Consider the following 13,913-nt stretch of genomic DNA (forward strand, 5'->3'; position numbering starts at 1 on the left):
TTTTCAGCAAGGTAATGTCTGCAAGTGCTAAAATTGTAAGTAATAGAGTAGTTTGATAGCAAGATAATTTGTAGTGAGCAAGTAACGATAATAGTAAAAAAACTGCAGCAAGGTAGCCCAATCCTTTTCAGGTAAAGGATAGGCCAAAACGGTCTCTTATAATAAGCAAAGCATTCTTGAGGGTACATGAGAATTTCATCTAGTCACTTTCATCATATTGGTTCGATTCATGTTCGTTACTTTGATAATTTGATATGTGGGTGGACCGCTGCTTAGGTGCTGTTATTACTTCAACAAACCTCCTACTTATGATTAACCCCCTACCAAGCATCCGCAACTATGAGAAAAGTATTAAGAATAAATTCTAACCATAGCATTAAACTTTTGGATCCAATCGGTCCGTTATGGAATAGCACATAAACTAGGGTTTAAGCTTCTGTCACACTCGCAACCCATCATATAATTACCACTCCAAAATGCATTACCTTAGGCCGAAATATGGTGAAGTGTCATGTAGTCGATGCTCACATGACACCACTAAGGGAATCACAACATACATATATACTATCAGAATATCGAACACATATCAAATTCATATGATTACTTGCAACAAGATTTCTCCCGTGACCTCAAGAACAAAAGTAACTAGTCACAAACGATAATCATGCTCAAGATCAGATCGGTATTAAATAGCATATTGGATCCGAACATATAACCTTCCACCAAATAACCATATAGTAATCAACCACAAGATGTAATCAACACCACTAGTCAATCAAAAGCACCAATCTATAGTTCTGGTACAAAGATTGAACACAAGAGATGAACTAGGTTTTCAGAGGAGACGGTGCTGTTGAAGATGTTGATGGAGATTGCCCTCCCCAAGATGGGAGAGTTGTTGGTGATGATGATGACGATGATTTCCCCCTCCGGGAGGGAAGTTCCCCCGGCGGAATTGCTTCGCGGGAGGGCAAAAGTGCCCATGCGGAAGTTCCACCTCGAGGCGGCGGTGCTCCATACCAAAAATCTTCTCTTTATTTTTTTTCCAAGTCAAAATGACTTATATACCGTAAGAGGGGCACCAGAGGTGGGTCGAGCTGAGCACAACCCACCAGGGCGAGCCTGGGGGCCAGGCGCGCCCTGGTTTCTTGTGCTCACCAGGTGGCCCCCCTTTGGTAGTTATTTGCTCCAGTATTTCTTATTTATTCCATAAAAATTCCTCATGAAGTTTCAGCTCATTTGGAGTTGTGCAGAATAGGTGGCCTGACGTAGCTCTCCAGGTCCAGATTTCCAGCTGCTGGAATTCTCCCTCTTTGTGTGAACCTTGCTTATTATGAGAGAAAAGGCATTAGAATTACTCCAAAAAGCATTATTATGCATAAAAAATTACAAATAACAGTAAGTAAACATGATGCAAAATGGACGTATCAACTCCCCCAAGCTTAGACCTTGCTTGTCCTCGAGCGAAAACCGAAATCGAAAGACATGTCCGCATGCTTAGAGAGAGAGAGAGAGAGAGAGGTGTCGACAAAAATAAAATACGGACGTAGAAGCATCATGCAAATTATTATAAAAACAACTTTAACATAAAACTTTTATCATAGCACTTTTATCATAGGCTTCTTATGAATAAGTAACAGTTAATCACAACATAGAAGTATAAAGCATAAACTCTATTGGAAACCAACAAACTATGTTCTCAGTCAACTTTGCAACTACAATTCATCATCTTTTCAGGAAGGGTCACGTATCAAAGCCTTTAGGCAAGTCCACATACTCAACCATCATATAGTCTTCTATGATTGCTAACACCCACCGCATACACATGAGCAAAACATTTCAACCGGATACATAGAAAGATAGGGGCTTATAATTTCGCCTCCCAACGCATTCACCTCAAGGGTGATGTCAACAATAATAACTCATGCTACCCACATCCAACTGGATATATGTGCCTAGATCTTTCGTCACCACATGATGCTTGCCAAAAGAGAAAATAAAAAAGAATAGAGAGAAACACTTTGACTCTTTGCATGAAAGTAAATGCGTAAAAGTAAAAGATAGGCCCTTCGAAGATGGAAGCAGAGGTTTCCATGCGCTTTTTGTTTGTATGCTCAATCCTTAGTGCAAAAGAATGTCACATTATATTGCCCCTTATGATAGCAACTTTTATTATGCAGTCTGTCGCTTTTATTCTTTGCCATCACAAGTTCGTACAATGCTCAATTTTCTCTTACACTAAATGATCTAACACTTTTCGAAGCAATTTTTATTGCCTTATCGCACTGATGACAACTTACTCTAAGGATCTTACTCAATCCTTAGGGAGGTATGGTCGACTCTTGAAATAAGATTTGGGTTTAAGGGTTTTTGGATGCACAAGTAGTATCTCTACTTGGGGCGAAATTTTTGGCTAGTAAAGATGGGGGCAAGCACCACATGTTGAAAGATCTATGACAATATAACTTCTATGTGAATATGAACAAACATAAATCATTACGTTGTCTTCCTTGTCCAACATCAACAATTTTGGCATATAATATTTTGATGGGGGTTCACAATCACAAAATATTTCAAAGATAGTGTATTTGCATGTGAATCTTCTTTTCCCTTATTAATTCTTTCTTGAATTGCATCATTGACCAATGCTATGTTTGTCAATCTCCAATAAAAATTTCTAGTTATACTTTTCCTTATGTGATGTCATTACTTACTATAATATTAGTATATGATTTTTTTATTTATTTCATTTCTTTTTATTGGAACATGAAAGTAAAGAAAGCAAAACTCAAACTAAACTTTATTATATATCTTGCACACGATTACAACAGAAATCACTAAGCAAACTCTCGGAAAGAAAGGATCAAACTAAACTTTTATTCATCTAAAGCAAAAGATAACTATAGATGGAACTAAGATAAGTACAGGCAAAAGATAGTGGAGGTGATACAATATCGGGCACCCCCCCCAAGCTTGGCGGAAGCCAAGGGGAGTGCCCATACCCGGTACTCAATTTTCCTTTGGTGATGAAGAAGTAGAGGTGGTGATGATGTAGTAGCAATCTTGTCCTTCATCATAAAGAGATTCTCCAATCTACGGACGACGCTCCGGAGGAAGGTGATGTGCTGTTGTAACAGAATAATTTCACGAGTGAGATATCTATTTTGCACACAAACCATTTCAATGATCCGAAAGGCTTCAATCTCCATGGGGGTAAGATAATCATAGTAGGGTTTAAGGATATCTTCTTCTTGCTCCTCGGCAGGCAGGGATTGCTCAATCACCGGCGTTTGACTCCTGATGGCCTCCTTGCTCCTGCCCCCCTCAAGAGGTTTTTCGGGCCCCTCTCTCTTCAGCTCGATCTTCATCAACCAATCATCCTCTTCTACTTTGTTGGAGGAGGGAGAAGACATGATGCCTGGCTTAACAGATCTGACCGAAAGTAGCAAGAAAATAAAATAGAAGATAGCTTCGTGATATAGTGGTCAATAGGTTCGGGGGGTATATAAAGATTATTTTATCTTGGGAAACAAGCAAACGGAAGAAAAACGGAGTCCGGAAGGTACACGAGGTGGGCACAACCCACCTGGGCGCGCCTGGCCACCTGGGTCACCCTCCTGGTAGTTTCTTATTTTCCTAATTTTTTAAATATTCCAAAACTGACAAAAAATATTTTCGCAGATTTTTCGGAGTCTGTTTACTCACCGTATCATGTACCTCCTCCTTTTCACAATTCTGGAGTGTTCCGGAAGGTTTATTTTATGTATTCTTACGGTGTCTTAGTTTGGATAATATTGCTTTCAACATTAACGGGCGTACTTGAGATATATTGTTTTATTCGTTGCCCATTAACAACCTTCGGGTTAGTACCTTCAGCAATATTTATTTTGATAGCTCAAGATCGATAAACCAACTCAATAACATAGGGTCCTTCCCATTTGGAGAGGAGTTTCCCTGCAAAGAATCAGAAACGAGAGTTGTACAAAATAACATATTCTCCATGTTTGAACTCATGCTTTTGGATTCTTTTATCATGCCATCTTTTAACTTATTTTTTAATAATTTGGCATTTTCATAAGTTTGGGTTCTCCATTCATCTAATGAGCTAATATCAAATGATATCTTCTCACCAGCAATTTTAAAATCATAGTTGAGTTCTTTAGTTCCCCAATAAGCTTTATGTTCTAACTCAAGAGGCAAATGACAAGCTTTTCCATAGACCATCTTATAAGGAGATATACCCATAGGATTTTTATATGTTGTTATATAAGCCCAAAGTGCATCATCTAATTTCTTAGACCAATTCTTCCGGGACTTATTGACAGTCTTATGTAAAATTAATTTTATTTCTCTATTGCTAAGTTCAACTTGATCACTAGACTGAGGATGATATGGTGATGCAATTCTATGGTTAACATCATACTTGCCAAGCATTTTACGGAAAACACCATGAATAAAGTGTGAACCACCATCAGTAATTAAATATCTAGGGACTCCAAACCTCGGGAAAATAACTTCCTTAAGCATTTTAATAGAGATTTTGTGATCAACACTACTAGTTGGAATAGCTTCTACCCACTTAGTAACATAATAAACAACAACCAAAATATGAGTATGCCCATTAGAGGAAGGAAAAGGTCCCATGTAATGAAATCCCCAAACATCAAATGGTTCAACAGCAAGTGAATAATTTGTAGGCATTTCTTGACGCCTACCGATATTACCTATTCTTTGACATTCATCACAAGATAAGACCAACTTAGGAGCATCCTTGAAGAGAGTAGGCCAATAAAATCCAGATTGCAATACCTTGTGAGCAGTTCTGTCTCCCGCATGATGTCCTCCATAAGCTTCAGAGTGACATTTCCTGATGATTTGTCCCTGTTCATGCTCAGGTACACAACGTCTAATAATACCATCTACTCCTTCTTTATAAAGATGTGGGTCATCCCAAAAGTAATGTCTTAAATAATAGAAGAATTTTTCTTTTGTTGGTATGTGAAATTAGGTCGTAAATATTTAGCAACAATGTAATTAGGATAGTTAGCATACCAAGGAGTGTTATTAGAAACATTTATTGCAGCTAACTGCTCATCAGGAAAACTATCATCAATAGGTAGTGGGTCATCAAGGACATTCTCCAACCTAGACAAGTTATCAGCTATGGCGCTCCCTTTCTATCAATAATGTGCAGCAAATTCTTGTAGCAAGAGCACCCATCGCATAAGCCTAGGTTTAGAATCTTTCTTTTCCAAAAGATATTTTATAGCAGCATGATCAGTGTGAACAATAACTTTGGAATCAACAATGTAAGATCTAAATTTATCACAAGCAAACACCATTGTTAAAAATTCTTTTTCAGTAGTAGCATAATTTCATTGTGCACTGTCTATTGTTTTACTAGCATAATGAATAACATTTAGTTTTTTATCAATTCTTTGTCCTAGAACAACACCAACAACATAATCACTAGCATGACACATAATATAATTTCAAAAGGCAAGTTCCAATCAGGTTGTTGAACAATAGGTGCAGAAATTAAGGCTTTCTTGAGTGTTTGGAAGGCTTCTAAACAATCATCATCAAAAACAAAAGGAATATCCTTTTTCAAAAGATTTTTAAGGGGCCTAGAAATTTTAGAAAAGTCTTTGATAAATCTCCTATAGAAACTAGCATGAAACTACGAATACCTTTGATATCTTTAGGACATGGCATTTTCTCAATTGTATCAACCTTAGCTTTATCCACCTCAATACCTCTTTAAAAAAATTTATGGCACAAAACAATACCTTCATTAACCATAAAGTGACACTTCTCCCAGTTCAACGCAAGATTTGTTTGCTCACATCTCTGCAAAACTCGATCAAGATTGCTTAAACAATCATCAAAAGACTTCCCATAAACAGAAAATTCATCCATGAAAGCCTCAACAACCTTTTCACAAAAGTCAGAGAATATAGCAGTCATACATCTTTGAATGGTAGCAGGTGCATTGCATAAACCAAAAGGCATACACCTATAAGCACAAGTTCCAAAAGGACAAGTAAAAGTGGTATTTTCTTGATCAGGTTGAGAAACAGGTATTTGTGAAAAACCATAATATCCATCAAGGAAGCAAAAATGTGTGTGCTTAGAAAATCTTTCTAGCATTTGATCAATAAAAGGCAGAGGGTAATGATCTTTTTTAGTTGCTTTGTTTAATTTTCTAAAATCAATTACCAGTCTATAGCATGTAAGAATTCTTTGTGGAATAAGTTCATTCTTATCATAGGAACAACAGTAATGCCTCCCTTCTTAGGGACACAGTGAACATGGCTTACCCATCTACTATCAGTTATAGGATAGATTATACCTGCTTCCAGTATTTTAATATTTCCATTCGCACCACTTCTTTCATCTTCAGATTTAACCGACGTTGGTGATCAACAACGGGTTTAGCATCAGGTTCCATATTAATCTTGTGCTGACATAGAGGGGGACTAATGCCCTTAAGTTCACCCAGAGTATACCCAATATCAGCTCAGTGCTTCCTTAGAACTTTCAAAAATGTTTCTTCTTCATGTTCTGAAAGGTTAGCACTCATAATAACAGGATATATCTTCAGCATATTTTAAAGTGTCTGGCAATTGTTTTAATTCAAACACAGGATCACCTTTTGGTGGAGGAGGACCTCCTAGAGTTTCAATAGGCAAATTGTGTTTACGCAGAGGACGTTGTTCAAAGAAAATCTTATCTATTTCATTTATTTCATGCATATGTAAATCATTTTCATGGTCTAGCAAATATTGTTCCAAATGATTAGTAGGAGGTACATCAATAGAAGCAAGACCAATTGTTTCATCCTTACTAGGGAATTATTTTTTATGAGGTTTTCTACTAAACTTAGAAAAATTAAACTCATAAGACTCATCACCAAAACTAACACAAACAATTTGTTTCTCACAATCTATTTTAGCATTAACGGTGTTCAAGAAAGGTCTGCCAAAGATAATGGGACAAAAGTCATCTTGTGGGGAACCAAGAATAAGAAAATCAGTAGGGTATTTTATTTTTCCCACACAAGACTTCAACATCTCTAACAATCCCAAGTAGAGTGATCGTGTCTCTACATCGGTGTACATAAGTAGGGGTTCTACTCTGCACCCCTCTACATGTGCACGGGTAGTCAGAGCCACGCCCAAGGCCACACTTGGCAAGGCAAGGGAAGGAGGCCGATGCCACAAGACGAGCAAAGCGGCGCAAAGGCCGAATACACAAGGACCAAGAGGGCGAGGTGGACTCCCCCGGCAAGACCCTTGCCGGGGAGGCCTCCTCGACCCCGGCGAGAGCCTTGCCGGGGCAACTTGCCCAACACTAGTGGAGCGTGCCGCCCTTGAGCCCGAGGTTTCCAACGTCATCAACGACACTGAAACCAAGGCTCGGGAGGCACCTCCGTGATGGTATGCAGATCTTTGTGAAGATCATGAACACTCCAAGTCAGATGAGGATTAGAAGACGATGAACCTCGGCGAGATCCTTGCCGAGGAAACCCACAAGACCTCCCACAAGATCCTTGCCGGGGATGACCATGACGCCACGACAAGACCCTTGCCGGAGCCCCGGCAAGGCCCTTGTCGAGGACATCCGTGGGGCCATAGCCAGGCCCACACCCACCAAGGTTCCACCGCCACTCCCATGCAGCTGCCAGCCCACCAGCTAGGCAGGCACCTACGTGTTCGCATAAGGCTTCCGGGCCAACTCAGCGCGTGCCTACGTGGTGGCATGCAAATCTTCATGAAGGCCCTACCACCGCGCCACCTCAGAAGCATGCCAGCCTACATGGCACCATGCGCACCGCTGGCCTGGACACGCGTCGAAGAGAGGTGAGGCGGCGGCGGACGGGACGGGGGCTGGTTTCTGTCCCCGCTAAAGTGAGAGGGACACCTAGTGGGTGCATTAAATGCTCCTTGTCCCGTAATGGCTAAGCGATAAGCTTAACCATTGTACACTAATGCCACCTCCTGTGTGCCACTATGGCGACCCCCTTGACTATGAAAGGAGGCCTGAAGCATCCAGGAGAAGGATTCGGACCCTTGGTCAAGTTACACTCATCGTAGCTAGCTCAAGAACTCCAAGAACACTCAAATAGACACAAAAGCAGGACTAGGGTATTACGCATCCTCGCGGCCCAAACCTGGGTAAATGACCCGTGTGCTTGTGTTGATTGCTGATCCCGCTCTTCTCACGACCCAGCACCCCGCAACCGTAGTAGGGATTCCCGTGATCCCATAGGTGTTGTTTCCACCGACATCTTTGGCGCGCCAGGTAGGGGCCCTCCAGGGGTGTCGCCATGCCGCTGCCGGCCTCCAAGACACCCACACTGGTGCTGATACGTCCATTTTGCATCATGCTTTTATATCAATATTTATTGCATTATGGGCTATTATTACACATTATGTCACAATACTTATGGCTATTCTCTCTTCTTTTAGAAGGTTTACATGAAGAGGGAGCATGCCAGCAGCTGGGATTCTGGGCTGGAAAAAGAGCAAATATTGGAGACCTATTCTGCACAGGTCCAAAAGTCCTGAAACTCCACGAAAGTCATTTTGGGAATTAATAAAAAATATTGAGCGGAAGAAATACCTGAGGGGGTCCACCCACCATCCACGAGGGTGGGGGCGCACCCTACCCCCCTGGGCGCGCCCCCGGCCTCGTGGGCCACCTGGCAGCCCTCTGGTGCCCATCTTCTTCTATATGAAGTCTTTTACCCTGGAAAAAAAATCATAAGAAAGCTTACGGGATGAAACTCCGCCGCCACGAGGCGGAACCTTGGCGGAACCAATCTAGAGCTACAGGGGAGCTGTTCTGCCAGGGAAACTTCCCTCTGGGAGGGGGATATCATCATCATCATCATCATCATCACTAACGATCCTCTCATCGGGAGGGGGTCAATCTCCATCAACATCTTCACCAGCACCATCTCCTCTCAACCCCTAGTTCATCTCTTGTATCCAATCTTTGTACCAAAACCTCAGATTGGTACCTGTGGGTTGCTAGTAGTGTTGATTACTCCTTGTAGTTGATGCTAGTTGGTTTATTTGGTGGAAGATCATATGTTCAGATCCTTAATGCATATTAATACTCCTCTAATTATGAACATGAATATGCTTTGTGAGTAGTTACGTTTGTTCCTGAGGACATGGGTGAAGTCTATCTATTAGTAGTCATGTAAATTTGGTATTCGTTCGATATTTTGATGAGATGTATGTTGTCTGTCCTCTAGTGGTGTTATGTGAACGTCGACTACATGACACTTCACCATTGTTTGGGCCTAGAGGAAGGCATTGGGAAGTAATAAGTAGATGATGGGTTGCTAGAGTGACAGAAGCTTAAACCCTAGTTTATAAGTTGCTTTGTAAGGGGCTGACTTGGATCCATATGTTTCATGCTATGGTTAGGTTTACCTTAATACTTCTTTTGTAGTTCAGCATGCTTGCAATAGGGTTTAATCATAAGTGGGATGCTTGTCAAAGAAAGGGAAGTACCCAAGCGCCGGTCCACCCACATATCAAATTATCAAAGTAACGAACGCGAATCATATGAGCGTGATGAAAACTAGCTTGATGATAATTCCCATGTGTCCTCAGGAGAGCTTTTCTCATTATAAGCACTTGTCCAGGCTTGTCCTTTGCTACAAAAAGGATTGTGCCACCTTGCTACACCTTATTTACTTTCATTGATTGTTACCAGTTACAAATTACCTTATCGCAAAACTATCTGTTACCGATAATTCCAGGGCTTGCAGAGAATACCTTACTGAAAACCGCTTGTCATTTCCTTCTGATCCTCGTTGGGTTCAACACCATTACTTATCGAAAGGACTACGATATATCCCCTACACTTGTGGGTCATCAAGACTCTTTTCTGGCGCCATTGCCGGCGAGTGAAGCGCCTTTGGTGAGTGGAACTTGGTAAGGAAACATTTATATAGTGTGCTGAAATTTATTGTCACTTGTTACTATGGAAACTAATCCTTTGAGGGGCTTGTTCGGGGTATCTTCACCCCGATCAGTAGAGCAAAGAGTTGCTCCTCAACCTACTAAACCTACTGAAAATGTTTACTTTGAAATTCCTTCGGGTATGATAGAGAAACTGCTAGCTAATCCCTTTGCAGGAGATGGAACATTGCATCCCGATTTTCACCTTATCTATGTGGATGAAGTTTGTGGATTATTTAAGCTTGCAGGTGTGCCTGATGATGTTGTTAAGAAGAAGGTCTTCCCTTTATCTTTGAAGGGAGATGTATTGACATGGTATAGGCTATGTGATGATACGATATCCTGGGACTATAAACGATTGAAATTGGAATTTCACCAGAAGTTTTATCATATGCATCTTGTTCATCGTGATCGTAATTATATATATAATTTTTGGCCTCGTGAAGGAGAAAGTATCGCTCAAGCTTGGGGGAGGCTTAATTCAATGTTATATTCATGCCCCAATCATGAGCTCTCAAGAGAAATGATTATTCAAAAAAATTATGCTCGGCTTTCTCTCAATGATCGCACCATGCTTGATACTTCTTGTGCTGGTTCTTATATGCTGAAGACTATTGAACTCAAGTGGGACTTATTGGAAAGAAGTAAATGCAACTCTAAAGATTGGGGTTTCCGACAATGGTAAGGAGTCAGGTATGACACCTAAGTTTGATTGTGTTAAGTCTTTTATGGATACCGATGCTTTTTGTGGATTTAGCACTAAATATGGACTTGACTCTGAGATAGTAGCTTCTTTTTGTGAATCATTTGCTACTCATGTTGATCTCCCTAATGAGAAGTGGTTTAAATATAATCCTCCCACTGAAGTAACAGTAGTTACACCTGTTATAGTTGAATAAAAGATTATCACTTATAATGATCCTATTGTTCCTACTACTTATGTTGAGAAACCACCTTTCCCTGTTATGATAAAAGATCATGCTAAAGCTTCAACCGTGGTTCGTAAAAGTAATACTAGAACACCTACACCACCTGAGCAAATTAAAGTTTAACCTAGTATTGCTATGGTTAAAGATCTCTTGGCTGATAATATTGATGGGCATTGTCGGTGTCAAAACCAACGGATCTCGGGTAGGGGGTCCCAAACTATGCGTCTAGGCGGATGGTAACAGGAGACAAGGGACAGGATGTTTTACCCAGGTTCGGGCCCTCTTGATGGAGGTAAAACCCTACATCCTGCTTGATTAATATTGATGATGTGTGTTACAAGAGTAGATCTACCACGAGATCAAGGAGGCTAAACCCTAGAAGCTAGCCTATGGTATGATTGTTGTTCGTCCTACGGACTAAAGCCATCCGGTTTATATAGACACCAGAGAGGGCTAGGGTTACACAGAGTCGGTTACAATGGTAGGAGATCTACATATCCGTATCGCCAAGCTTGCCTTCCACGCCAAGGAAAGTCCCATCCGGACACGGCACAAAGTCTTCAATCTTGTATCTTCATAGTCTTGGAGTCCGGCCGATGATGATAGTTCGGCTATCCGGACACCCCCTAGTCCAGGACTCCCTCAGTAGCCCCTGAACCAGGCTTCAATGACGACGAGTCCGGCATGCATATTGTCTTCGGCATTGCAAGGCGGGTTCCTCCTCCGAATAATTTATAGAAGATTGTGAACACCAGGATAGTGTTCGGCTCTGCAAAGTAAATTCCACGTACCACTGTAGAGAGAATAATATTACACAAGTTCAATCTGCTGACGTATTTGGTGGTGTAACGTCACACCACTACCAAGCCTTTACTCGAATTGTTTTTATTGTACCACCTCAGCGCGTTTAGCGAAGTGGTTTCCTTGGCACGTCTTGTCAAAGCAGAGATCGTGTTCCCCTTATTCTGGGATTCCCATCAATACGAACGTGGGTAACCCAACCGCGCCATTGATTGCGGTGCTTGGGAGATAAATGAGTTTTATCAGGCCAGTGGGGACACATGTTTTTGTCCGCCCATATAAGGGGATAAAGATCCAATCCTTTTACCTGCGCCTTCTTCCTCCTTGGCTTATCCATCTCCGCGAACTCGAGCTCCAGCACCCAAGTCCGCACATCTCACCTCAACCTTCTCCAAACATGTCTGGAGTGGGAGGCAAGTGGATGGCCTCCTCCGTCACGGAGGGGCACATCCAGAAGTTGCGCAGCGCCGGATATTTGTCCAGCAACATCACGCATCGGCTCCCCGACGAGACAGAGCTCATCCCCACCCCCAGGCCCCATGAGAGGGTAGTATTTCTTACCCATTTCCTCCGTGGACTAGGCTTCCCACTCCATCCCTTTGTCCGGGGGTTCCTATTCTACTACGGCCTGGATTTCCATGATCTGGCCCCAAATTTCATCCTCAACATCTCGGCATTTATCGTCGTGTGTGAGGCCTTCCACTGCATCCAGCCCCACTTCGGCTTGTGGCTCAAGACCTTCAGTGTCAAGCCGAAGGTTGTGAAGGGCAGCCAAGTGGAGTGCGGAGGCGCCATGGTGGGCAGAATGTCGAACGTTACTTGGCTTGAGGGAACTTTCATGGAAACCATTAAGGGGTGGCAATCGGGGTGGTTCTACATCACCGAGCCGCGTGACCCCGAATGGGCAGCGGCCCCCAAATTCAGATCTGGCATCCCCACACGGCTCACCTACTGGAAAGAGAGCGGCCGGACATGGGGTGATTCGGAGGAGCTGACCGGACTCCAAGCCTGCGTCCAAAAGCTAGTGGACAAGAAGCTCAAGCTTGTCAACATGGTCTAGGTCATGCTCATCCGCCGGATCCTTCCGTGCCAACGACGGGGCTTCAACATGTGAGAGTTCGATCCGGCACAGCACCGGACTTTGAGCGGGCTCTTCGAAACTACGTACGAAGATGTGTGGAAGGTGCTGTTCAAGGGCGCCGAGGCTCCCGCATCCGCTACCGAAGATCGCGGATTCAGCTCGCAGCGTCCGGCTGACGAGGTAAGTGATTTTGTCCTTGACGGGACGCTTGTTTTCCATAGTTTGACTCTATGTGGGATCTAAACTCCCTCTCCTTTGATAGGACTGGCTGACGAAGGCCGAACATACCATCTCTCCGGCCCCATTGCCAGAGGACCCAGCGGACGCCTGCCTAACGGGGCTGCTGGCTCCGGCACCCCACGTGGTGCCGGAGAAGAAGGCCAAGAAGAAGGCCACGGGCACTCGGAAGAGTTCCCGTTTTCAGGTGTTATCGGATGACGACTCCGAGGCCGACTCCTATCACAAAGGTGAGTAGGAGAAGAAGAAAGCCTCTCCCCCAGCGGGGGGAGGGAGGAAAAGGAAGGCCTCCCCAATGAGGGAGGCCGAAGGGTCCAAGAAGGGAAAAACTCTTTCCCCGGACTGCTTTGCCAACGCCAATGATGACGACGAGGACTGGCCTCCAAGGGCCAAGCCCCTGGCGAGATCGTAAGTATCCGGACTCCCGAATAACTTCATGGTTTTTCTTTTCTGCCACACAATATCTTCCTAATGCCGCATACAACCCTGCAGTCCGCCCAAGGATGATCTTCCCGCTTCGTCGAGCGGGTCCTTAGGTGCGTCGGATATGGATTCTCTTCCGACCGCCTCCACCCCCCGTGACACGGCCGATGCCGAAGTGGGATCCCGGGAAGGGACCCACCAGGAGGAGGAGGCCCCGGAGGTGTCGCAGAACAACCTCCCGGACTTTGCACCGGACTCGGCCCCGGAACCCAAAGTGGCTCTGGAGTACGGCGGGCGGCCCCTTCATAAGAAGGGAAAGATCGTGACGCCGGCAGCCTCCGTCCAACCGGAGGCGCCGGACAGATTGCTGGAGGCGCTCAATGGCGCCTCCATCGAAGAGGAACACCGCACTGTTATGAGTGCGGTGATTCAGAAAGTTCAGCTTGCCAAGAGCGGGCTGAC

The sequence above is a fragment of the Triticum aestivum genome, chromosome 4B, assembly GCF_018294505.1.
Source record: "Triticum aestivum cultivar Chinese Spring chromosome 4B, IWGSC CS RefSeq v2.1, whole genome shotgun sequence".
NCBI classification, from domain to species: Eukaryota; Viridiplantae; Streptophyta; class Magnoliopsida; order Poales; family Poaceae; genus Triticum; species Triticum aestivum.